Source organism: Lagopus muta, chromosome 3 (genome assembly GCF_023343835.1).
Source record: "Lagopus muta isolate bLagMut1 chromosome 3, bLagMut1 primary, whole genome shotgun sequence".
NCBI classification, from domain to species: domain Eukaryota; kingdom Metazoa; phylum Chordata; class Aves; order Galliformes; family Phasianidae; genus Lagopus; species Lagopus muta.
Window position 1 is genome coordinate 13,590,775 of NC_064435.1, and position 26,987 is coordinate 13,617,761.

At 40.2% G+C, this 26,987-nt stretch overlaps 1 pseudogene; it reads right to left on the reverse strand.

The window, feature by feature from the left end:
• Positions 1 to 265: 265 nt before the first annotated feature.
• LOC125691444 (ATPase family AAA domain-containing protein 2-like) lies at positions 266 to 25,151 on the reverse strand (annotated as a pseudogene).
• Between the last annotated feature and the right edge of the window lie 1,836 nt (positions 25,152 to 26,987).

The following is a 26,987-nucleotide window of genomic DNA, read 5'->3' on the forward strand; positions in this document are numbered from 1 at the left end:
AAGACTGGGGATTTCTCCACTCCATCTCCATTACAAAGACGTTTCCAACAAAGTCACTCAGAGAATGAGCTCAGCAAACCCCATGCACACCCCAAACAAATCTGTGATACTCACCAAGTTACAGAACAAGTAATATACATTAATGTGTGAATTCTGAATGTACGCTTTTCTTCCTCCTGCCTTCGCTACTGCCGCATAAGCAATATACCATAAACAAGGTAAGCTACTCCCAGAAAGCACTTCTTTTAAAGTCTTCAGACTCATACTGTTTTTAAGATTTTTAGTGAATCGAAAGAAACAAATGGACATTCATTTCTCATTAATACTCATCCAAACAATCCAGAGGAAAAAAAACCCCACATAGTTTAGAAATGTTGGCACACACTAGAAAGAAACAACACACGTAAGAAAGCACACTCGGGGATTGCACAGTTAGGTATTTGGTGACATACCAGCAACAGATACTGCTACATATTTCATCACGATACAATTGTTTTTTGGAAACAAAACCTTCCCCCATCTTACGTTAATTTAAAAAGTTGTCACATTAATTTTCTCCACTGGTCTGAAGAGGAATTGACCTCTAAAACAGAGTCTTGCTCTGATATTTCTTACATATATTTTTGGTGAAATACAGTTGATTTTTAAGAAATAGACAAATAGATTCTCTCTTCGTCACTAAGAAAATTATTTACAAATTTAATTCAACTAATAATTTACATTAAATTAATAAATATTAAAAAGACTATTTTCCAGTATAAAGATTGTCACTGTTAGAAGCAAGACCAAGCATCATGTTAGGAAGTTTCAATACCAAGCCTGGCTTTGCCTCTCAAGCTGGGATTTTAATTGTTGAAAATATGCCATAGCAAAAAATCTTTGTGGAAACGTGTTCTCCCAGACTGTCTTTCTGTTGTTAATTCCAGGAAAGCCACCTGAGATGCTATCAGGCAATTGAAAAAAACAAAACCAAAGAAGTCTCTGAACTGCACTGAGAGTTTTCTAAAGGCATTAGATTTCACATGTCAGAATCAGACTCGTTTTAAAACCCTCACATACCGTGCTGTACAATATACATCACCAGGGATTTCTGCAGAAAAAAATATGAGTCTGAGAAAGGATGATATAGGCTTATCCATTTCTCCATCCTTTTCTTTTAAGAAGAGGCACTGGAAGCATCTGGAAGACATTCACATCTACACTGTGACCAAGGCACTGACTGCAGTACTTCACAAACCACACAACACGAGGTTAAGGTGCTGTGCATTGCAGAGGACGGCTGAACGCACTGATCTCAGAAGACCGTACTCCTTCTGTCTGAGTTCGCTATTCATCACAAAATATCAACACATACAGGGAAAGAATACAAAATAAACACACTTAGAAAGAGTTTCTGAACATTAAAAATATACGTTAAGATATATTTGTTCTATCTACATAAAGTACTGAATTACACACAACAATAACAGAAGAACATCCAACGAAAACAACTTTGCAGAACAGCAATCAAGGATGTCACAGATCACATTCGTGCTAAGGCTTTAAATTCTTTCTTCAAAACCTAATAAGAAAAAAAAAACAACAAAAATATCAGTAAGCAGAAATAAAACTGATCAACATTTTCTACTTTTCCACAAAATGAATAAAGAATTCATAATGACACCCAATTGTTAGTCACAGCTAATAAACAGTGTGCTGCCTCTCTCACAATGCCTTGTTATCCCCTTTAGCTTCAGATACATCCTCATGCATCCAACCTGGAGATTACCACGTAGAGACTCTATGGATCTATACCATAGAATCACAGAATGGCCAGGGTTAGAAGGGACCTCAAGGATCATGAATCTCCAACCCCCTTGCACAGGCAGGGCCACCAACCTCCCCATTTAATACTAGACCAGGCTGCCCAGGGCCCCATCCAATCTGGCCTTGAACACCTCCAGGGACAGGGCATCCACAGCCTCTCTGGGCAGCCTGTTCCAGCACCTCACCACTCTTTTGGTAAAGGACTCACCTCTGACATCCAACCTCAATCTACCCCCCCTCAACTTCAAACCATTTCCCCTTGACCTGCTATTATCTACCCTTTCCAAGAGTTGACCCCTCTCCACCCCTGTTTGTAGGCTCCCTTTAGGTACAGAAAGGCTGCAATGAGGTCATCCTACAGCTTTCTCTTCTCCAGGCTGAAATACATCAACAAGTAAAAGGTAGAAAATAAATTAAAAGAAAATGGCTTGCTTGAAGTATTACAAGTTAAGTAACAAAGGCTCTCAAGCCCTGAAATAAAATAAATCCCTTCTCAAGCTAAAACATATTGTTATCCTAGCTGAGAGAAGGGTGCAGCTTTTCCAAGGGTGGCTTCCCTTAATTCAAACACTGTTGACTCTCCCAGTCAGAACAGAGCATCTGTTATAACTCTTCATCAGATGTGGAAGAAGAGATAGAGATGATTGGTGCCTAAACAAAGAGGCTTCCTCTTTCCAAGGCAGACTGAGAGGCATAAAGAATTTTATCTGTTCTCAGGCACAAGCACAAAGACAAATGGGTTCAAGGATCCTAAGTCTAAAGACTGAACAACCATCACATCCAAACTGATGCAATACTGGGAATGCCTGACTTGGACCACGGTGCCTCAGGAAGATTTCTGTTGAGTTCTGACAACTCCAAAATCCTCTCTTACAGGAAGAGATCAGAGAGTTGGACCCGTTAGTGTACAGCTGGCACAGGCAGAAATCTCCCTTTACGTCCAATTACAGATGCTCAAGCACACTGGTTAGAAATTGAGACTTTCCTCTAGTCTCACTAGAATCTCTCCTGTTAATGTTTCATACTTTAATTGCTCTTAAGGGTGGAACATCTACCAAGTATCACCGTGTCTTCCTGCCTGCAGGGGTGAAAGAGGAAGCAGAACACTGAGAAAAGCACCCCTTCACAGCCCCCCACCCTTAAGTCAGTTCTCAAGAAAAACTACTGACAGATTAATGCTAACTGCTTGGAAAGGGCCGTGTGGGTGACTCGTTGTCTTCAAGTTCAAGCTTTTTCCTGCTGAAACCACCAATTATGCCAAATCTAACAATGGTTTTGCAATATGGAGAAGTGCCTCCCAGACTGAAATGACAAAGTCTTACTTTGGTTTTTGTCTTTGCACAGACAACAAAACAGTGAAGAGTAATGCTAAAGCAGCACGATCTCCAGAGTGCACATACACTGCATAGCAGTGATAGAACATGCTATAAGACAAAAATTACCTTCAGTAATTCGGTTTTGTCATAATCGTCTCGATGTTGATAAATACACTGACAAATTTTAGCATATAATTTTTCAAAATAGAATATATCAGCCTCCTTTGTTAGATCAGTGACCATATCCAGCAGTTGCTGAGGAAAAAAAAAGGGGAAAAATACAAGTTTAGAATAGCAAAAGATCCTTGGCTCTTCTGTTTTTGGAAGCTTAGCAGTAACATTAATAAGTAACAGTACTAGCAGGTTGTCAGTGGGCTGCTTTAAGGTAAAAGGGCTGGTTGAATTTTAACACTGAGGTGGAGAAACTGCCTCCTAAGACAATGCTTACCAGAAGTAAAAACAGCAACCTACAGAAACCTACAGCAGCTGTAGGTGTGGAAACACATCAATCACAGCCCATGGTAGGTTGATTTGTGCTATATATCCCTGCCGTTAACTGTGTAAATTGGCACTGGTTAACAACTGCCTCAATTGATAACTGTACATAAAGCAAAAATATGTCCTATTTCACAATTTAAACAAAGTTGAACTTAGACGTACTTTGAGCTCACAGTAATCCACCAGCACTACAATAGCTGACTCTGTCATAATGTCCATTGCTTTTTCAGCACTCGTGTGCCTCTGTTCTTCATTGAATTGAAAAGACCTTCTTCTCTTTGCAACGGGAAAAGAGGAGTCGTTTTTTTTGCGTTTTCTTTTTGACACCTCTACAAAGAAACAGTAGAAAAAGCAAACCAAAAGATTACGAAAATAACTCTTTCAAAATCCATCATCTTCATTTTACTTGACTTACAAGGAAACCAATCAAAGGAATTGAAGCACACACTCCCTACGTTCAGAAAAAAGTTCAATCTTTAATAGCGAACCAACCCCATTAAAAGTCAACTGCTTCATTTCATTCGCAAAATCATCATCTTCAAGATGTTACAGGCAGGCAACTCTTCCCTTCAATAGGAATTATTTCTAAAAAGCAAGGTAAGACACTTCATCTTACGACATGAACAACACAGACAAACAGCCACACAGCCTTTAAAGTTGCTATCACACTCCAGTCTTTGAAAGCTAAATACATATTAAGAAGAGTTTAATTAAAGAGACAACTTTAAGGCAACATTCAAAGGAGAAAAAAACCAGCCTGTAAAGACTGACACGCCATATGCTTTCTGGTTCTGTTAACCTTGTTACAAACAAACTTTGTGGTTTTGCCCAACAGAAAAGCCCACCGTGCTTCGTATTTACGTAAGATTGCACAAAATGTGAGTGAACTCGGTGGCAAGATTCCCACTCACTCCTGAGACCAGGAATCTTTACAACATGTCATGCGTTCCAATGGAAAGAAGCCAAAGTCTCTTCATGCCCTACTCAAAGGAGCAGGAAGAAATAATGACTGCTCCCTTTCCATCTCTATTTTTATAGCTCCTCACTTTTTCTTCACTTTCACCCTTCAGTTGGAAATAACAGTAAAGGGGTAGCAAGTATTTTAGCATTCTGGGGACAGAAGGGAGGAGAGAAGGAAGATGCTCTTTTGCATCATTGAAAACTAGCTGAGTATTCAGAAACCATGATACCAAGAATTAGCAATTTGGGAGCCACTCAATAATATCCTCACCTGCTTTCCTTCTTGAAGCGGGAGGTTTAGCAGCTTGAGTCAAGATCAAGTCCTCAAAAAAATGTTTTCTTTCATCCTCACTGGGAGATTGGATATTGAAAACTTCTCCAAAATCACTGTTAAACAATGTTTGTACCTAAAGCACGAAGAGAAAACTGTAGGATAAACCGGTAACGTTGTGACATTCACAACATCTAAGACCACACACTTTGTACTGACTTCCCTCGCTGCCCTTTAATTTTAACCTGCATAGTAGCTAGAGAAGGAAGAGAAAGGATTCAGTTCAGTAGACCAGAGAGAGCTTTCTAATAAGTTTTTATTTCTGTATTTAAATAAGGTCTCAATTTGCACGCTTCTAACGTGCAGTCTATTTTTCTATCTTTACTATCAAGAGGTAGGGAAAGAATTTCAATATTATCTTAGAAGGAATTGATTTACCAGTATAAAAACTTCTGTGGAAACTTAAGCACTCCCAAAGCATTTCCTAACAAACACATCGAGGCAATACCGTCTTCCCCTTGAAGCACTGAGACAAAGCAATCAGAGTGAAAACAGCACATTTCCATTCTGAACACTTGAATGCAGACTCTTAGAAGTCTGCAAAGGATTCATCAGTAAGCACATGTACGCTTATTGAAGTGCAGTTAGAAATACAATAAAAGTTGGATTTCAAAGTTACTTAGAAAGAAGTTGGAACTCAGCTTCCGATTTGAATCTTTAGCCTTTACAAAGAAAGGGATGGATTTTTTTTCCTAGAAGTGTTGCAATCTTAACTTATTCTAAATTACATTTAATTACTAGCATTTCATCCACCCTACTATGCAATGGCAGTACATCACAAGAAATGTTCTCACTAAAATATATTTTTGCTACCTCCATTGTAGGGACTGCACAGTCTGGACAAAGTAGATACCCAACTGCCTTGCAGTCACTCAAATTATTGTCTGAAGTAAATTTACCTTACCTGCTTGTGAGAAGGAGGGGAAATATTGGGTCAAAGTTGGTCATTTGACTCAAAAAACACTTGAGGCAAATGCTTTCAGCATTTTCATTCTAAGCAAATCTGAAGGGATTTGTTAGGGAGCCTAAATCATGACAGTATGCATTTTCAGAAAGCACAGTACTCCAATGCCTCAAGTGTTCCTCAAACAACAAGAAACTGAATGAAGAGTTAAGAGAAGCATTGACAGAAATACCTCAGCCGGGAGAGCAGTGTGACAGACATCTGATGTTGCAAGCAGCAAGACTGGAGCAAATGATGGAATGTTCTGAATTAGTGATAGAAAGGTAGCTTTCAGCGTAGCTCCAACACTGTCCCACCACAAATGGATGTGTGGGATATAAATTATGCTTGGTGCTGTCCTCTGAGCTTCTCGGATCAACTAGCAAAACAAAAGGTTGGATGAGACAACTCAACCATGTAGAATAGGCTGCTAATCCATAAGTCTACGTATCCATCCAACTATCCTAGGAAATGCATGTACACAAAGCCAAACCATCAAAACAAACTAACTAAAGAACCACTAAGAGGGCAAAATTGCTACTTTTGCTCCAATATACATCATTGCTACACAGACAGAATCAGACCTGAATCTGCCTTTATTCAAAACTTCTTAGGTACGAGAGAACTCCAAAAGAGCCTTGCAACTCAAGCAGCGTGGTGGCGTGCCAGAAGAACCAAGCCTAACCCCTCAGCAAGCTGTTTGAGTCTAGCTCAATTCCTACATGATTGTGGCTGCACCACTTCCAATTCAGAGCAGACACGTATCCAAGTCAGTCTGCAGCACAGTCTGAAGAAACAAAGGCTTAGGTGAAAAGATGAGGGCTGCACTGCAAAAGAATCCTAGTTTTAATTCATATTTTCTGGTACGTTTTTGTGAGGTCTTCAGCCTGAACAAATGGTTCTGTAACTCAGTTTCTCCTTAGCAAAGGATTCATCAGATCAGACAACAAGCTCAGGAAGCCCAACAAGCCACTGCCCACATATGGCACAGCACACAAGAGGACATGCATCTACCACATGGCAAGCATCCTTACACGACACATTTCTCTGGGCGCTCTTTCATGCTATCAGCATTCAGGTTGCACCAGCTGCAAGATGGGAAGCGTATATCCAGGCAGTGACTTGACACCATGGTTCTATGGCCACAGACACAGCCATCACACAACAAAAAAGGAAACGTGGGACAAAGGAGTAACCAGTCACATATCATGCCTGTCCTTACTTGTACTGCTCTCAAATGCTTCTAAGAAAGAAGAAAAGTGACTCCCAACAACAGATTTTTCGCCTGAAAGCAAATTGGCTCTAGGATCTGTTTGTTTCTTCTAGTTAAGAAAAACCTCTCCACTGTACAAATGTAGGTGTTGTGATTTTTAAGGCACTTATTGCATGTACTGCAGCAGCACAAAACATAAGATGGACGTGTAACAAACATAGAAAACTATCAACAAAAAACCCAGACACTTCCCTGAAACATTGGTTGCCTTACAAATATAACAACAACAACAAAGGATACAGAACTGCAGAATATGCAGTCTGATGCAGAGCCATCTACTGGGAGCACAGTCTTAGAAGGTAATGAAAATTACTTTCTGAATCCTATTGAGATGAGCAGGATTTCCTGCCACAGAGAGAGGATTATTAGTAGCATCTTTCAGATTCCTGAATTGCATTCTTACTGTTAAATTTGCAGTGAAAACTACGGCCATGTACAACATTCCTACTGTGTAGGACTAGATTAAAAGAAAAAAAGGTGATTTTTCAGACATGAACAGAACAATAATGCCACTGCCACTAGCAATGAATTTTGCTCATCTTGCAACTCAATTGACTGTTTACATTAATTAATGAGATTGTGAGATTAAAGAGTGAAAAAAAAAAGATACCTGTGCACATGTCTCTTCAGGTGATGACGTGTTAACAAATAAAACTGACATGTCCAGAGTATGAACTGGAAACATTTCCAGAGCATGCAAAACAGCAGGTGCCAAGTGGGATGCCTGGCCATATCCTGCCTTTCCTGCTAACAGCAGATGTGGCCTGCAGGATGTAGGCTGCCAGTAAGCTTTCCTAGAAAAAGAACAGTAAAAAAAAAAAAAAAAAAAAAAAAAAAAAAAAGATGTTCAAAGTATTTCTTTTCTATATATGCATATATTTACAGATGTCACTGTCAGCCAGACACTAACCTTCAGTAGGGCTCTCATTCAAGTTATTGAGTTTTGACTACCTCTGTCAAATTTAGCTGACATGGCCATAATTACTGGAGGAGGTAGGAAGAAATGAGCAGAGCAACGCTGTTAGAAAAGAGTGGGTGTGGGCACTGAAATACATTGGCCATATCTAATGGAGCACAGAGTTGGACTCCTTGAATTACAGCAGTATATTACATACAAACAAAATATTTCTTTATAGGGCAGAAAATGTTCTGAACAGCGCAGCAATAGGATTGAGAAGAAAAAAGTTTGATTTGGCTGCAATAACATCATCTAACATCTGAGCTGTGGGCTTGACTTCCACATGAGAACATTAACAGAAGTTAGTGGCTGAATGGTAGCAAAAACAGTTTTGAGTTCCTGCTACGTAATTTGCTACTGGTTTAACAGTCCTGGAAAACAATGGGCAAGAGGGCTGCACAAATCCACACAGGCTTTTAAAGCTGAGATGACAGATCGAGTTCCATGGTTTTGAGTATTCTAAATCAACATGCTCTAATAGCCTGAGGATCACTTGGCTTAGGTAAAGAAAGCTGATTTTTTCAGTTTCGAATTTGATCAGTTCTAGCAATGCATTTTATTAGAAGTTCAGTACCTTCATGCTTACTTCTTGCAAATAACTATCACCCCCTCAACACACACATTTGATTCTACTTCAACATCTACCACCCCCCATATTTGTAACAGCCAAAACTGCTGAAAAAGTAGAATTTAAATGCAATTGGAACAGACATTTACCTACTAAAATCAAGGAATTTTCCCTGTGGTCTGCAAATCGTTGTATCTGTTACATTCTCTTCTAAGATTGAGGGGGATTCATAATTTCTGCCAAATGCATCACCTTTTAAGAAAGGATTTAAATTGCCTGAAAGACAAAAGAGGCTTGTTATTTTTTCCTAAACGCTCTGTACCTCTTTCTCTTGCTCTTCAGCTTCAAAATCAATGTCAAAACCCCTTCTTCATTTCAGGTCACATGCTGACTGTTATTTCCCAGAGATCATCCTGCTACTGATCTATGGAGGCTGCACATCTCTGCAGTGCTGCTCCTTTAAGTTCCACAACATGTAGAAGGTATGTTTCTCAGTTGTTCATTCTTTTCCCCATAGAATAAATATAATTAGGAACAATTTGTGTAGTTCTGAAATAGCTAAAAAATCCAAGAAGGCTATTACTTCCTGGAGCAGGTTCTCACAGTGGAAACATGGAGATTAAGGATGTGGTGGCCACAGACCCCCTGGTCTAGGACTAATAAATCATGACAGTGACAAACCCATCTTCTATCTAATTAAGGATCCTTAAAGATAACTGAAGGAGAAAATAATGGAAGGAAGGCAACAGAACGGCAGGGCAATTACCAATCCCCTACCCTTTCTGCTTCTGTTTTACCAAAGCAAATGAAACTACCAGCTCTGCTGAGAGTAACACTAGTAGAACATTCTCCAGAAATCAGCACGTCACTCTAAAGGGATCTCCATTAACCAGGACTGGAACGAGCCTTACGCTTCAATACTTATCTCTGTCTCTACAAATGCTAAATATGTGAGCAACTGTTGGAAACAGGATGCTTTAGCAGAGAACGTGTACTGCTCTCCTATGTATCGAGCCCTTCAGTACTTCCATCTCACATTTCACTTTAGAATCCAGAATAAATGTATGCATTATATTCCAGTTACTCCCGTAATAAAAGCATGCACACACAAAGCATAAAATTCTATCACTGTTACATCTGAAGTGTTTGTGTACACTGACTGCACAAATCAGAAGCTTTTGCTTTGGCAAAATCTTGAAGAAGTGGATCCTGTTATACCTTGCTGCTGGTCCTTCTTCAGTGCAAGCTCTGCATGAGGAAATACCCTTTGCAGGGCTTGTAAGATTCTCGAGAGCGTATTTCCTAGGAGTGGTGCCATAATAGGTGACAGTGCTTGGCCCGGTGATGGCACAGCCCTCCGTGACGCCGGAATGATTTTCTCCATAGCCATCACAAAATCTTCTGCGTTTATTTTAACAGAACTGATGTCCAGTTGCAATTTCTCATTACTGGAGTAGATCTGAGGATAGCGTCGGCGGAGGGCACAGAGAGCAGCCTCAGCACACAAAGATTTTATGTCAGCTCCACAGTACCCTAAATAAACAAAGAATTAAGTGTTACATCAGTCTCAGGCAAAAACATGAGCCAAAGTCCAGGTTTCCAAGATGCAACATTTAAAGAATTCGCAGTCCGAAAAACAAGTGGCTTAACAGAGAATTTAAGCTATTACTGCACAGCAGGGAAGATTTGTTCTGTGACTGACTGCCTGGTATCCAAGGCATATGAAACAGTTTCCTAATCCCAACTTTGTTCTGGGGCAAGATGCCTCAAACCCATTCAATGTTCTGAGACAAAAATGACAACAACAACAAAAGGGATGCAGATGAAAGCAGCTAATTTTGACTGCTGTGAAGGCACGCCAGCTGCCTCATGGACTGGTTCTGCAGCACAGCACAGCAGCTTGGGTACCGCTGGGTACAAGATAAGACTCCTTGGAACTCAGTCACAGCCACTAACACGTTTTGTTTTCAGTCTTACCAACACATTCTGTAGCAAGCTCATCTATAAAGGTGTCCAGCAGCTTAGGAGTCCAGTCACAGGTATGGATCTTGAAAATTTCTTTTCTAGCCTGGAAACAAAAAATTGTTGCATTTCATTTTGTCCTATGTTTTTCTAAAAACAGCAACAACAAAAGAAACAACACTCCCTCAAAAGCTTCATAATACTACAAACAGTTTGCTTGTCTGCTAAACGTTTGGTGCAGTTGACACGATAAAGGGAAAGGATGCCATCCACAGGGACCTGGACAGGCTTAAAAGGTGGGCCCATGCCAACCTCATGAAGTTCAACAAGGCCAAGCACAGGGCCCTGCACCTGGGTTGGGGCAGTCCCAAGTACAAACACAGGCTGGGTGGGGAACGGCTTGAAGGATTTGGGAGTGTTTGTTGATGAAAGACTCAACGTGAGCTCGCAATGCACACTTGCAGCCCAGAAGGCCATTTGTATACTGGCATGCATTGAAAGAAGTGCAACCAGCAGGTTGAGAGGGGTGACTCTGCCCCTCTGCTCTGCTTTTGTGAGACCCCACCTGGAGTATTGTGTCCAGTTCTGCGGCACCAACACAAGAAGGACATTGAGCTGCTGGAGCAAGTCCAGAGGGCCACAAAGACAATCAGAGGGCTAAAGCATCTCCTCTATGAGGACAGGCTGGGAGAACTGAAGCTTTTCAGCATAGAGAAGTCTCCAGGGAGATCTTTTAGTACCTGAAGAAGGTCTACAGGAACGCTGGGGAGGGACTTCTTATAGGGAGAAGGAGTGACATGACAAGGGGAAATGGGTTTAATCTGGTCGAGCATAGATTTAGACTAGATAGTAGGAAGAAATTCTTCACTGTGAGGGTGGTGAGACACTGGAACAGGTTGCCCAGTGAGGTTGTGGATGCTCCCTCCCTGGAGATGTTTAATGCCAGGCTGGATGGGGTTTTGAGCAGCCTGGTTTAGAGGGAGGTGTCCCTGCCTATAGCAAGGGGATTGCAAGTAGATGATCTTTAGATCACTCCCAACCCAAACCATTCTATAGTTAATTTAACATGTTCATTTTCAAGCAGGAAATCTAACAATTCTAAGTTTATCTTTTTTTCTGAGAACCTGCAGTTAAAGAAAGGGCAATTCTAGCTTACATGAAAGTTTCCAAAATACGTGACCTAATGATCTTCAGCAAAAAAGCGTAGAAAAGAAAAACTATCATGAAAAGCATTTTTTATTTTCCCCCTCCAAGAAATTTCTCTTAAATTTGGAAAATTTCATGGTGACAGTCCCATCAGTTCACTGCACTTGCTTTTCTGTCAGTTCATTCAAGTAAAGTAATTCTAGTACCACTCTTCAAGCTGCTGCAATTTCTGTAAAGAAAATAACTATGACTCAAACTAGACACCAGTTGTAACCTTGGTTAATCACTGCCACTGAACTAGAAGCTTCCCAAGCCCTTCCCCTCTGCAGCGCACTTCGCATCTTCACCCAAGCCTCTGTCATTATGAAGCAGTAAGAATGTCAGCTATTATAGGTAACTCCCAATTAGAACAATCTAATGAAGTACGCCTCCATCCACTCATAAGTGAATTACTGAGACCAAGAGCAGAATTTCAAGGTGAAAATGCCCAAGCAGATTAAGTAATTAAGCAAACAAAACAACTTTGGGAAAGCTCCAAATACATTCCATCACCAGTCATGATACAAGTTTTTATGCAAGCAAAAAGTAATTATTGAGGATGTACACCACTTCCTTCACCTTCAAGATGAGAGAACAGTAGTTTAAAGCCAATTTGCATTTTCATTCCTTCTTAAAACATGCCAGTGACAAGCAACATCCTGTTTTTCTTGACTAGTCACAGTGAAACCAAAAATAATGTAGAGTGAACTACTTGTTGAAGTTATTATATATATTCAGCAGCAGATTTGCTCTGCACAGTATGGAAGTGTCTCCAGATATCAGCCTTTCATCCAATCTGCACAACTTTTTGCTATGAAATCCGACTTTGTCACATTAGCATTAAGGTTGTATTTACTTTCTGACCTCTTTATTTGGGAGGCCAAAGAAGAATTCGCGGTCGAAGCGTCCAGGTCTTCGTAACGCAGGATCGATGGAATCCAGTCGGTTGGTCGCACCGATGACAACCACCTCCCCTCTGCTGTCTAACCCATCCATGAGTGCCAGAAGCGTTGATACGATGGAGCTGATGGAAAAAATACAATTTTTATTCCCCGGTTCAGTAAGTTTTGATACAATCCACATGACTTAGTGTTGTGTTCAGCTTTGGGCACCTCAATACAGAAAGGACACTGAGCTTGCTGAAACAGGTCTAAAGAAAGCCAAGTAGGCTTGTGAAGGGCTTGGAGAACATGGCCTATGAGAAGCTAGTTAAAGAAACTGGGGCCATTTAGCCTGGGGAAGAGGAGGTGGAGTGGAGACCTTATGGCTCTTCTCAAATATCCGAAAGGTGATTGCAGAGAGTGGGGTCGGTCTCTTCTCACTGGTGGCAGGTGACAGGATGAGGGGAAATGGCCTCAGGTTGCACCAGGGGAGGTTTAGGTTGGATATCTTTACTGAAAGGGTTGTAAAGCGCTGGAATAGACTCCCTAGGGAGGTGCTGAGTCTCCATCCCTGAACGTGTTTAAAAGCCATTTGAATGTGGTGCTCAGGGACTTGATTTTGCAATGGGTTGTTAGTTAGGGTAGTATAATTAGGTTGTGTTTGGACTTTATGATCTTGAAGTTCTTCTCCCACCTGAGCAATTCTTCCATTCTATTACTTTCTCCAGTGAGTACTCAAAAAAGGACACAATTCTGTTGATGCTCATCAGTGACTCATTTTAAGACAGACAAAAATAGGTAAGGTAACACAGACCTTGTGCTAGTATTGAGCAAGTGAACTGTTTTCAACTGTTGTCTCAAATAATCTCAAGTTCAGGAGCACCGAGCTACAGGTTTTCAGGATAAATTAATGAGGAATACAAAGTGGTCAGCATCGCCCCTCCCACTCCCAGCAGATTCTACGTAGACATAGAAAACATAATACCTATGAATCTGGTCTTGCTTACTGGACCGGACAGGAGCAAGACCATCAATCTCATCGAGGAAAATAATTGAAGGCCTCATGCGATATGCCTAGAGTGAAAATCAGTAATACTGTAAGTGTAAAACAGCACTGTTTCAAGAGAAAACACATGAAAGACATTATGGTTGGCATGTCACTGCAACTAGATTTTTTTAAGAGTAACATCAGGGATCTCTACTTGTTGACTTGGAGTATCTGACATAAGTAACAGAAAGCATCAGTCTACATCAACCTACCGTGACCAGGTGACAGGAAACAAATCATTCCAGTAGTTGTTACAGCTATTTGGCAGCCATAAAGAACAAGCAGAACTTAATTCAATTACAGGTTGTGGAAGCAAGCCTCCTCTATGAATTTAAAGAACCCTGCTCTCAGACAGCATCTGTTTCCCTCTGATCTAAAGCCATCATCTCTTGCCTCTTGCAGCCTTCTCTGCGGCTGTTCTGGTGGGAGGAAATTTTTTTGCTTTGAAAGCTTTTCTCATTTTGATCTTTTCCCATTTCAAGTCTCTGATCCAAATTATGGAGGCACTGAAAAAGCAAACGCTGACATTCCTATTTCAGTGGGGAAAAAAGCCACCAACAACCCTAACGAAGTACCCAAAAGAGGATGCTCTTAATAATGTTAATCACAGAAAATCACAGTTTCAACTGGGAATGGAATACACTGCATATTTCAATCTTACCTGATCAAATAATAAACGAAGTTGCCTTTCAGACTCTCCAACCCATTTGCTGAGGCAGTCTGCACCTTTCCTCACAAAAAATGCCACTCTCCTGTTCCCCTGGCTGCACTCATTCGCAAGGGCTCGTGCAACCAGGGTCTTTCCAGTTCCTGGTGGACCATAGAACAGACATCCTCTGCAATAAAAAACGATTCAGATAGGAAAAAAAAAAAACATTGTGAAGAGAAGCTATTACAACCATCATCCCTAGAACAAACAACTCCTCTTACCTAACCAAAACATTTCATGTACAAGACAGCACAAATAGTTAAAGTTGGGTTAAGGTCCTGGCAGGACCTGAAGTTTTGTGCTCCGACAAAATTTCCCAAGGCAACAAAATAAATGAATAATGCAGATACCTCAGATGTACACCTGCAGAAGAGCATGTACTGCCCCAAAAGGACCTTTCCAAAACTGCTAGCAGACAAACAGGGTATTAGAGCAAACTGGGCTCAAACAAGCAACTTCTGCCCAGAAGGAGTTAACAGATGAATCACCAGGTTGCTCTTTAGCAATACGCTCCACGCTCTCGCTTTCACACAAGCATGGATTTGATATCAAGACTTGTTAGTAAAGCACTTAATTCTCTCTTAAAAAACTTTAAGTTACAGGATTTGGCCTCATAGACCATCTTCTGCTGGAGAAAAATGAGGAAGTCTAATGCTGAATAGAAAATTTAAGAAAATAAACAGAAAAGGGTATTCTGCATTTTCAGATAAACATAACCATCAGCTAAGAAAGCACTAAACATGCTGCTGTTTGAATAAGAATTTCAGTGAATAAAGAAGTAAGGCTCTGGAAGGTTTTTTTTCCATTCTTCTTCTTCTAAATAATACTTCCAAAGTTTCTGACAGGAAATAATCTGAACTTATGTTTCCATATACCAGGACTGAGTTTTGATTACTAAGAATATAAGGATAATCAATAAATCTAATAACCCAATTTCATAATTGACAAGATTAGCTACGTAAGAAACGGACAGCTTCTTACTTTATCCCAAGCACAACAAACACCACAACATTCTTGTTGTAACAAGCATTACAAGTGATGATACCTGAGGACTTCATGAAAGGTGAGAAAGAGAAGCAGACTTCCAAGAACCAAATCACAAATGACTTCCATTAGACCATCTCCTCCTCCTTACAAACTGATCAAGCCAACTTGTACATAAAACTCAAAACAAAAAACACCCCAACCCAACTTTATAACACTAAGACACTTTGGAAATACATTCTCCTTTCACAGAATTTCCAACCTGCAGACAAGAAATTTTGACGCACGACAAGGCACTGCTTATGTTTGGAAGCTATATGTATGCACGCTCTGGACTCCATCCATTTTAAAGAAATTATTTTTTACTACTACTGAAACAACCCCTCACTGTTGCCAGAAGCAAGGAAACATTGATAACTCGGTTGAATATTCTCCTGAAAACAGTGAACTTACAATGAATAGTTTCTATCAGTTACCTTGGAGGCTGAATTTTGAATCTCTCAAACACCTCCGGATAAAGCAGCGGAAAAATGACCATTTCTTTTAAAGCTGCAATGTGGTCAGAAAGACCACCCACGGCATCAAATCGCACCTGAAGATCAATTCAACAGAACACACCTTGTTAACAAAGTTAGCAATTTGGATGAAGGTGTCACCAGAAGTTATGCATCAGCAACAAGGAAATGTTCTGGGCTGTTGCTGAAGTTGCCTGACAGAAACCCATCAAGCATAGCTGCAGGTGGCCCATTACTGAAAGCCTTCACAAACACTGACGCAGCAAATTAAACCACTCACCGAACTATCGATTTGCACTGGATCAACATCAGCCAGGCTTTTCCCAATTTTCACTCCATCCTTGTGATCTCCCTTCAGCTCATTCTCCTCAAGGTTTACTGGAAGACACCTGATTTCAATTAAGGACAAAGAAAAAGCTGCCTTATTTCAGATGTAGCTAGAATATTTGCTTTTATGACAAGTGAACACAGAAGATTTTATTAATTAACATAAACTTCTTAAAGAGCTGATATTCATTTGAGGTCACACACTTGTTAACCTCCATGAGTAAAGAACAGAAAATGGTCACTCCAGACATTCATCTGAGACTGTGGGTTTTTTTGTTTGGTTTTGTTTTTTTAAGCATGTGTGAGCATCCGTGCCAGCCAAGATGGCACAAACCTGACTACAACTTCAGAACCAGCAACTCCACATATAGGAACAATGAACACATCTTCACTTTTGTGACGAAAAAACCCCAAAAATACACTAACTGCTTTCAAAGGGTTTTTGATCCTACATTAAAAAAAAAAAATTACACTCCAAAGGGACACATTTCAGTGTAAATTAGCATTATGAAAGGCCTCCCACCAGTGGTCATTCCCAAGTAGTTTGCATATCAGAAAGCATACCAGTCTGAAAGACATCTGGCTGAAGACTTTTTTGTGTGTGTGTGTGCATTTATTAAGATGGTTGTATAAGAAATGAAACCTTTGTCACTTCCTAGGTTTCTCAAATTGTTAGATATGGTGGCTTTCTCTCTGGACAAGCTACTGAGAATTGCAGAAGTAGGATTTTACTTAGAAAAAAAATAAGTAAGTGTTCCTCCCCCCATTCTCTCTTCACAGTCAAACTGCTTATAAGTAATTAATTTCTAAAAACTCTGGTTTAAAATGTTTGGTTACAATCAACAGGTGTGATTAAATACAATCGCCACTTAGTAACTATCCAAGACTAGGAGGATAACTCTCCACAGTTAGGGAGGTGCTGTTTGCTCAAATAGATTCATCCCTCCCATGTTCTCTAAATACAGTCACCTTCTTTTGATCCTGTCAACGCTCTCCTCCTCATCAGATGAGGATGACAAGGAAGGGGAAGACGATGAGGAATCATCACTGTGGGCTGCACGTCTCAGTCTGCAAGCATTTAAACAAAAGGTTAGAAAACAAATAGAATTCTCTCAATATTTGACACTACTTGCTGTCTACTCTATCTCAAAACTCACTCTCCAAGATCCCTTAACTTTCCAGTTCAGTGTGCTTTTTAACAATCTGATTTCAAAAGCATGTTACATTATCTTCCTCAGAACAGCAAAATTAATTTTTTTCCTCTAAAATGTTTTTATTTTACAAAGAAAGTTCATGAACAAACTGCTCATTTTGTCCAATCAACCTGGCACACTTACACATGTAGCTCTGATTATCCTCTCTGTGAAACATGACCCCTTTTCACTGATGTAAGTTAGGCTTCAAAAAACCCTTCCCTGACCATCTATTTTCAGGAATGCTGAACAAAACATTCCTAATGTGCCCATCAACAGCATCCTCAGTGCTTTAACTGCTTACAGAACCTAAGAAGCCTTCATCATTACTATGGCAATTTATCACTTCACGAGGAATTTTTCTTGTTGAAGGTAAGCTTCGTACAGAAACATTAAGTGATTTCAATAAGAAACCAGTAGTTGAGTGGTTAAAAATTCCACAAACTCTTTCATAAAGCCTTCCCTTCTAAGTCTAATGAACTTATCCTTCAACTTCATAATTTCACCTTGATGATCCTCAACAAAAAAATTTCAAGACGAAAGATTTCAGAGGGAGATTCTGGCTTCAGTTTCAGAACAAAAGAATTTCAATGACACAGCCTCAGGCATGGCCTCCATAACCATCAAATCAGTGACCCACAAATATCCCTCCTATCCAAAGATTGCTTTCCTTTATAGGCTTAGATTACCACGGCGATAATCATAAGGTTACCCTGTAACCACCAACAAACTGAAAGCCCTTTAAAGCTGATGAAGTAACAGGACTGAAAACACTACAAAGAAATGTCAATTATCACTGGCTGTGCACCAACCTGTTAGGCCGTTTCCGTGGGCTGGGAAGGAGTATCTTGTGTTGTCTCGGTCCTGTTGAAGACAAAGTTAAAAAAAAAAAAAGAGAGGTAACATATCTGAGAGAGTAAAATAGGAAAAGATTCAGAAAGTGTCACGTTTCATCCATTTCTAATTCCAGAGGAAATTTCAAGTGTTTTGGTCTTGTTTTTCATCAGTGCACAGTAGAAATGCGAACACATACCTGCCTTTAAGGAGACTTGAAAGCCATAGAAGCAAGACTATCAAGCCTGTTTCATTACAGTGAGGGCGGTGAGGCAACGAAATAAGGTTGCCCAGAGCACACCAGTGGTTGGTGCCACATCCCTGGAGCCTCTCAAGGCGAGGCTGGATTAGGACTTAGGCAACTTGATCTAGCTGTGCATCTCCCTGTTCATTGCAGGGGAGCTGGACAAGATGACCTTTAAAGGTCCCATCCAACTCTAAGGACGATTACTATTATTTCAAGGACAGATGGGTCACCCTTGATTTTTAATTCTCTTCTTTATTCCCCTAACTTAAAAATCAGAAAGTTCTCAGATAGAAAGAATAGTACATTGAAGGAAAACTGGTCATATAAACTCTACATTACATATCAAAAGAAGCACCAGGAGTACAAAGCAGAAGAAATTCTGGAGCCTCACTGTAGCAGTCAGCAATAGTGCTGCAAATGCAATATAGCAGAGCAAATGAAAAAAAATCAGCAAGTGAGCCTTAGCATAGAAATATAATGTGCACAGGACACATGCATGTGACAAGACCAGAATTTACTTGCAGAATGAAGGCACAGTATTAAACGCAATGACGGGTAACTAGATATCTATTTCACTTCTGTGCAAGAAATAAACTCTTCAAAGAAACCATGCACATAACCTACTTTCCAAAGGAGCTTGGTAGGGCACAACAGTTTTCCTCTGTCGGAGCTCATAACGCTTTTGATTATCTTCAGCACCACCATCTTCTTTACCCTCAATTTCTTCTGATGACGCTACTGCACCACAATGTGACATTAAGTTGTTAGGTATAGTTGCAAACAGTCCTAAAACCAGCATGCGCTACACAGCCGCCTGTAGCTTTTACTGTTACCATCACCTACATGATACAGCAGACCTGGAAAATCTTAAGACAAATTCATGCAACACATTTCAGAAATTCCTAATCCAAAACAAGCATACAATATAGACATTGTTCAGTCCTCTCAGAAACTGTTAGGTGACTTGTCATCATACTGTTTAATAACAAAAGTCTGTCACCTTGCTTAGCTAAAATGCTGCTCCCATGAAAACAGCTACTTCAGAAAGTTGTTACTTGTTATTACCATCAAGTGTTTCCTGACAAAAAGTTTTAATAATCTACAGTGGTAAGAATAAACAATCTAGCTCCCAAGTTCCAGCTGTGCCCAGGCCCAGTCATCATTCATCTCAAATCCTTCCCTTGGTTTCCTCCCTGCCACTGCACATCCCTGATCTTCTCTGAGCTTCTGGTAGTTAGTGGCAAAGCTTTTCTCGGGTTCTGTCTCCACTCTTTTTCATTTAGAAAGTTCCCACAAGGATCATCTAACTTACTGCCTTCGTCACCATTTTCCTCTTAAAAACTTCAAGTTAACGCGGTCTTTTGTGACTTAACCTCACTCATCTCATTTCACACTGAGTAAGCTCCTTATTACAGGCCCCAAAGCAGCTTCCATAGACTACCTGCTAAAGTACAAAAACAGATAACATCAAGTTCTGCCCAGCTGATCCTCGCACTTGCGAGGAGATTCTCATACGCCTCTGGCAGCCTAGTTTACTTCCCAAAATTTCTTTCCATGCTGCTCAAAACCATGAAAAGGAGGCTTTTGGCTAGGACATAGTAAAGAAAAATTGAAAACAGAACTAACCTTCAAGCTCTTGTTGACTGTCAGCTACATCAGCTCCTCCAATTTCCTTCTTTTCACAGGAATACATTTCAAGGTTTTCCTAATGAAAAGCAACAAGAAACATCAGTCACAAAAGTGCAGAAGAACGCATGTCTGCTGCCTACACAGTAACATTATCAGAGGACAATATACACACAAAAATACATTAACACACAGGGAGAGTGAACAGGATCATGATTATGACATCTACAGTTTGTAACAAAAATTTCTGTACTATGCCAGGGCGCACTTGAGGAGGTTAAACACTTACCTGGATACACAACTGCGTGTATTAGCCAATAACCCAACAGCGTGGCAGAATCAAGGAAAAAGAAACAACTTCTAGCAATACTAAGAAATAAAACCAAAACCACCACAACCAACACCAAAATAGCTCAGAGGCAGGTGAGAGATGTTACACCAGGTACTGCGGACACCTGCGTTGACGTTCTGCGCTCCTAGGCAACCTGCGCCTTGAGGAGGGGGATTGGAACTCTGACCTCCGGGGGTCCTTTCTAACCTCTACCACTCTGTAACTTGAGGGAAATACAAAGGAATTCAGAGCTAAACAAAAATCCAAAGGCAGATTTTAAACATCCTAATAGTCTATGTGCCTATAGTTCAAACGCACAGCAGACATTTGTAATCTAATAGAGAAAAACTAAGAGTAAATGCGGCATACAACTTTGACAGTGTTGAATTTAAAGGGCATCAAGATCCTGACAAGAAACACAGAAACCATCCATTGCCTTTTGTTAAATTTGCCAACTATAAGTGTTCTTGAACACGATGAGAAAGAAGATTAAGGAACGAAGCAAAAACAGCTAAGTTACACAAATGGGATGGAAAGCATCAGGTAATCTTTGTGAATTCAGTTCTCAACCAGAACTTTTAATAAGACATGGAGTAAAAACTCAAGCCCTGAAACAAGTATTTGTTTGACTGGATCTTGTTTCAAATGGATTTTTAACTCCATTCCAAAACCGTAAGCCAGTTCAGAAACTGTGTTATAAGACGTGAGGTAACACTAAGCTGTTAAAGTACATCTTCTGCAGAAGGTATTTCTTCCACTCTTAAAGGATGTCTGTAGTACCATATCAAAAGTTCTGATTAGAGAGCTAAAATGCACAATATTGCATTGCAGAAAATGTATCGTCCTTAACCAGTAATGAATTCTTTGGAAGGAACTTATTGCAGCTAAATTAAAATTACTACTAAATTACTTGCCTATGCAAAATATTCAACTTATGCAAAAATGATAAAATAAGTGAGTATTTACTTCAGCATTGCTGAACACCCCAAAGTCTTCCAAGCCCTTTTTATGGCGTCAACGCATCTTCTCCATGTCATCCATCTTTTGCAACACTGCTTCTGCAGTACGAAGACGAAAAGTTGACGTGTAAGAATGCAGATAGGCAAGTACCCAAAAAATTAAAATGGAACACAGCTTCAGTACAACATTTTAATATGGCATGCACAAGGCAGAAGTCACGGACACCAAGCTGAGTTCTTAAATATTAAGAAAAAAAATAGTATCAAATGTTTCTTTTTATTTATTTATTTTACACAGATTGAAGCACAAGTATTTGAGGATGTGCCAACATGCACTGTTTGCAGATCTTCCCTCTTGCTGAGCACAATTTAAAACATGTATATGAATGCAGGAGGAAAGTAAGAATTCTGAAGATCATAGCAGGACCATTATAGAGAAATTCTGATAGCATTACAACCACGCAGAGCAGCTTGAGTACTGTTAAAAACTACCAGTCATCTTGGCTTAACTGACACAAGCTGCTTATTCCTCCTGTAACTATAATCTCTGTTTCTTGTTTTGCCATAATTATATGTGCAGGAAAAATAATCCCTGCTGCTGTCACATTGTGCGAATCTTTTAGATAACAGTACCAACTTGAGCTCCAGAACCAGAGAAAAGCCACGGCTAAAAATGCAGAGTTGCTACATTATTTCACTTTGGCTGTATCAAACTTCTCTTAGCATCTTACCTGAGAGTTAAGTATAAAAGTTTGCTAGAAATGAAGACATCTGATACTAAGAAAACTATTGAAAACAGCATGTTAAATCTAAGGAAAATTGCAATGTAAAGCTACCATTTTTGGTCAGAAGACAACACAGAAAGGCACGGAACCCACATGCAGAAGGCACTAAGAGCATGAAGATTCCTCATCCCATACCTCTCTCTGTTGTCAAGAGAAAGACAAAGTCCATAGGCAGTACTGTGTCATGGCATAAAGCCTGCTAATAAGGCTCATTTAGCAGGTCAGCAAGGAAAGAACACTTACTTTGTTATAAGTGCATCAAAGAGAATAGACTGATTTGTAGCAGCGTAACGGCTTCGTCGGACCTCCAAATCCCCATTTTCTTCATGGATATGTTTGACAGCTTTTGCATCAGCTCTCATTTTCAGTGTCCTTGTGACTGAAATACAGTAAATATGTGAAATATTTTGAGACAGTAAAGATGCGATTCCCCTTCTTTCATCATTGTTCTTCTAAAATGTAAAAGCAAGCAAACAGAAAACCTGAAGTGGATTTTTTTCTTTAAATACAGATTTAGAAGTTTTTGTCATGAGCACAGCACTCTGCTTAGTGCTTGTTTGGAACACAAAGTCTACTTAAAAGGATGACCTGTACAAAAACTTTATTATTGAAACGTCCAGTAGAGAAAACTACAAATACTTCTCCAAAGTGTTTTGCTCCATCCATCTAAAATGTATCTAAGTATCTCACAGCATTAAAAAAAAATTGTTAAAAAAAGGCAATTGTTTAAAGAAAAGGCAAGCTTTTTCTTAGGATGCAAGTGCTTCATGACCCTGTGTAAGCATGGATCATTTTTGCTTTCTACATCATGACACAAGAGCTTAAGAACAGTTATGTAATAATATAAATAAGAACTACTTCAAGATACACATCCAAATGCTGGAAAACTCCAGCTCCTGCTTTCTTTGAAAGCCTGCCTAGCATTTAACATAGTACATCCTTTTTCACAAGTTTGTTACTTGCACTGCCATTGAAATATTGACCAGAGGACACTGGGAAGGTAACAGCTACACCACAGTCTTAGTATGATGACAGCTACGCCTTGATCTTAGTTTCATAGCTAGCACTGACAAGTGTGGACCTGCTAAATAACATGCTTTTACAATCAGCACATGAACAACAGCATGTGAAATGCTCCATTTCAGGCACTTGCTCTGCTTTAGCCAATAGCTGGTAGGACACTGCACAGATCTAGCGGATTTTGCCAGGTGTCAGAAAGTGATCTCTCTGCACCAAGTGCTGCTTCCTTCAGCTCTGCAGTTTGGTTCTAAGTCAAACCCATGAACGTCAGTGAAACCTTCCAACCATCAGTGGCTTTGTGCATCTCCTGACCAAACTGCTCTTTAAATTAGATATATTGTAATAGTGTAGTAGTCCCACCTATTTGCCAGAACAATTGTCCATTATTTTGTGTCCTGCAGACTACAGAAACCCCATGCAAAAGAGAAACCCGAGGTAAGGATCAGATTCCTCAATGCTTAAGAACTAGCTGGAATTCGTGCTGCATTCTATTAATTCCTTGAAAGCCCAGGAAGAATATCTTCCTATTTACATAAAGCCCATAGGAAATTCATTGTCTTTGAAACATATTAGTTTTGGCTGATGAGTTTCAAAAGTTCTGGGGCCAAGTGAAATAGACAAAGTGAACAATTCAAATAAGAATCCTAGTGAATTACAACTGCTTACCTTCCTTATATTCTTCTTTTTTTCAGGTCAGATTTTGTCTTTGTCAATTGCCTACATTAAGAGAGAATAAAGTAGGGAGAAAAAAGTTACTGTATCAGCCCCATTAAGAATTGGGAACTTCACCACCTTTATAATCCAGTACACAAAGAAAAGCCTTTAACCTACATGCAGGATTCAGACCCCAAATCTGTCACGTAACACATGCTCACAGTTCTATACAAACATACACTCCCTAACATGCTGTAATGCTATAATGGATAGAAAGTACAGCAATAATATCAGGATGGCAAATTCTTTGGCTACAGCAAATGAGAACAAGCCCCAACGCAGCAACTGTGGACACAAACATGAAGGAAATAAAGCTGCCTACCTCTGGAAAGCCTCAGGTACAAAGGGATCTCCAGTGAGTGCCAACCCTTCAATGAGGTCTGGGAAGGGCTGGATCCTGGTTCCACCCCTTCTGGTCACTCAGCTACACTGCACACAGCTGAGTCCCCCTGGGTTGGCCCTGCCTTCCCACCAGGAGCTCAATCACTGGTTCAGGCTGTGACTTAGCATTTCCACTACACGTGCTCATCTTGAAATCTCAAAATATGAACTATATCTCATGAACCAAAGCGGAAGAGAGACCTCCAAAAAGCTGGGAAAGGATGCGTGGTTTTTGGACAAGCAGAAGACTTTCCTTCTGCCTCAAAGTACTGATAGTGATATTAACATACCCAGAGAGCTCTACAGATTCTTACCTGTAGACTTCTCATTACAAGACTCACTAGGTGTGCTTGCCCTCATGTTTTTCACTATACGCTGAACACAGATTAAGTGTATATAAATACAGTACCTTCCAAAGTGTCTCCTATTCACATTTTCACTCAATATTTCCATACTTGTCTCAAAGCTGGAATCTGAATGCACAGTGATGTTTTTTCTTATTGGTCTTAAACAGTGTCCATGGAAACATTCCATTTTGCCAGAGGAAAATCTCTATGAAAAGAAGGAAATAAGAATACGTTCATTGGAATCATATTTATTCATCTGAGAATGGATTCTGAAGAGCAAAGCAGAGCAGCTTGGGTACCGCTGGGTACAAGATAAGACTCCTTGGAACTCAGTCACAGCCACTAACACGTTTTGTTTTCAGTCTTACCAACACATTCTGTAGCAAGCTCATCTATAAAGGTGTCCAGCAGCTTAGGAGTCCAGTCACAGGTATGGATCTTGAAAATTTCTTTTCTAGCCTGGAAACAAAAAATTGTTGCATTTCATTTTGTCCTATGTTTTTCTAAAAACAGCAACAACAAAAGAAACAACACTCCCTCAAAAGCTTCATAATACTACAAACAGTTTGCTTGTCTGCTAAACGTTTGGTGCAGTTGACACGATAGAGGGAAAGGATGCCATCCACAGGGACCTGGACAGGCTTAAAAGGTGGGCCCATGCCAACCTCATGAAGTTCAACAAGGCCAAGCACAGGGCCCTGCACCTGGGTTGGGGCAGTCCCAAGTACAAATACAGGCTGGGTGGAGAACGGCTTGAGAGCAGAGAAGGATTTGGGAGTGTTTGTTGATGAAAGACTCAACATGAGCTCGCAATGCACACTTGCAGCCCAGAAGGCCATTTGTATACTGGCATGCATTGAAAGAAGTGCAACCAGCAGGTTGAGAGGGGTGACTCTGCCCCTCTGCTCTGCTTTTGTGAGACCCCACCTGGAGTATTGTGTCCAGTTCTGGGGCACCAACACAAGAAGGACATTGAGCTGCTGGAGCAAGTCCAGAGGGCCACAAAGACAATCAGAGGGCTAAAGCATCTCCTCTATGAGGACAGGCTGGGAGAACTGAGGCTTTTCAGCATAGAGAAGTCTCCAGGGAGATCTTTTAGCACCTGAAGAAGGTCTACAGGAAAGCTGGGGAGGGACTTTTTATAGGGAGAAGGAGTGACATGACAAGGGGAAATGGGTTTAATCTGGTCGAGCATAGATTTAGACTAGATAGTAGGAAGAAATTCTTCACTGTGAGGGTGGTGAGACACTGGAACAGGTTGCCCAGTGAGGTTGTGGATGCTCCCTCCCTGGAGATGTTTAATGCCAGGCTGGATGGGGTTTTGAGCAGCCTGGTTTAGAGGGAGGTGTCCCTGCCTATAGCAAGGGGATTGCAAGTAGATGATCTTTAGATCACTCCCAACCCAAACCATTCTATAGTTAATTTAACATGTTCATTTTCAAGCAGGAAATCTAATAATTCTAAGTTTATCTTTTTTTCTGAGAACCTGCAGTTAAAGAAAGGGCAATTCTAGCTTACATGAAAGTTTCCAAAATACGTGACCTAATGATCTTCAGCAAAAAAGCGTAGAAAAGAAAAACTATCATGAAAGCATTTTTTATTTTCCCCCTCCAAGAAATTTCTCTTAAATTTGGAAAATTTCATGGTGACAGTCCCATCAGTTCACTGCACTTGCTTTTCTGTCAGTTCATTCAAGTAAAGTAATTCTAGTACCACTCTTCAAGCTGCTGCAATTTCTATAAAGAAAATAACTATGACTCAAACTGGACACCAGTTGTAACCTTGGTTAATCACTGCCACTGAACTAGAAGCTTCCCAAGCCCTTCCCCTCTGCAGCGCACTTCGCATCTTCACCCAAGCCTCTGTCAATATGAAGCAGTAAGAATGTCAGCTATTACAGGTAACTCCCAATTAGAACAATCTAATGAAGTACGCCTCCATCCACTCATAAGTGAATTACTGAGACCAAGAGCAGAATTTCAAGGTGAAAATGCCCAAGCAGATTAAGTAATTAAGCAAACAAAACAACTTTGGGAAAGCTCCAAATACATTCCATCACCAGTCATGATACAAGTTTTTATGCAAGCAAAAAGTAATTATTGAGGATGTACACCACTTCCTTCACCTTCAAGATGAGAGAACAGTAGTTTAAAGCCAATTTACATTTTCATTCCTTCTTAAAACATGCCAGTGACAAGCAACATCCTGTTTTTCTTGACTAGTCACAGTGAAACCAAAAATAATGTAGAGTGAACTACTTGTTGAAGTTGTCATCATATATATTCA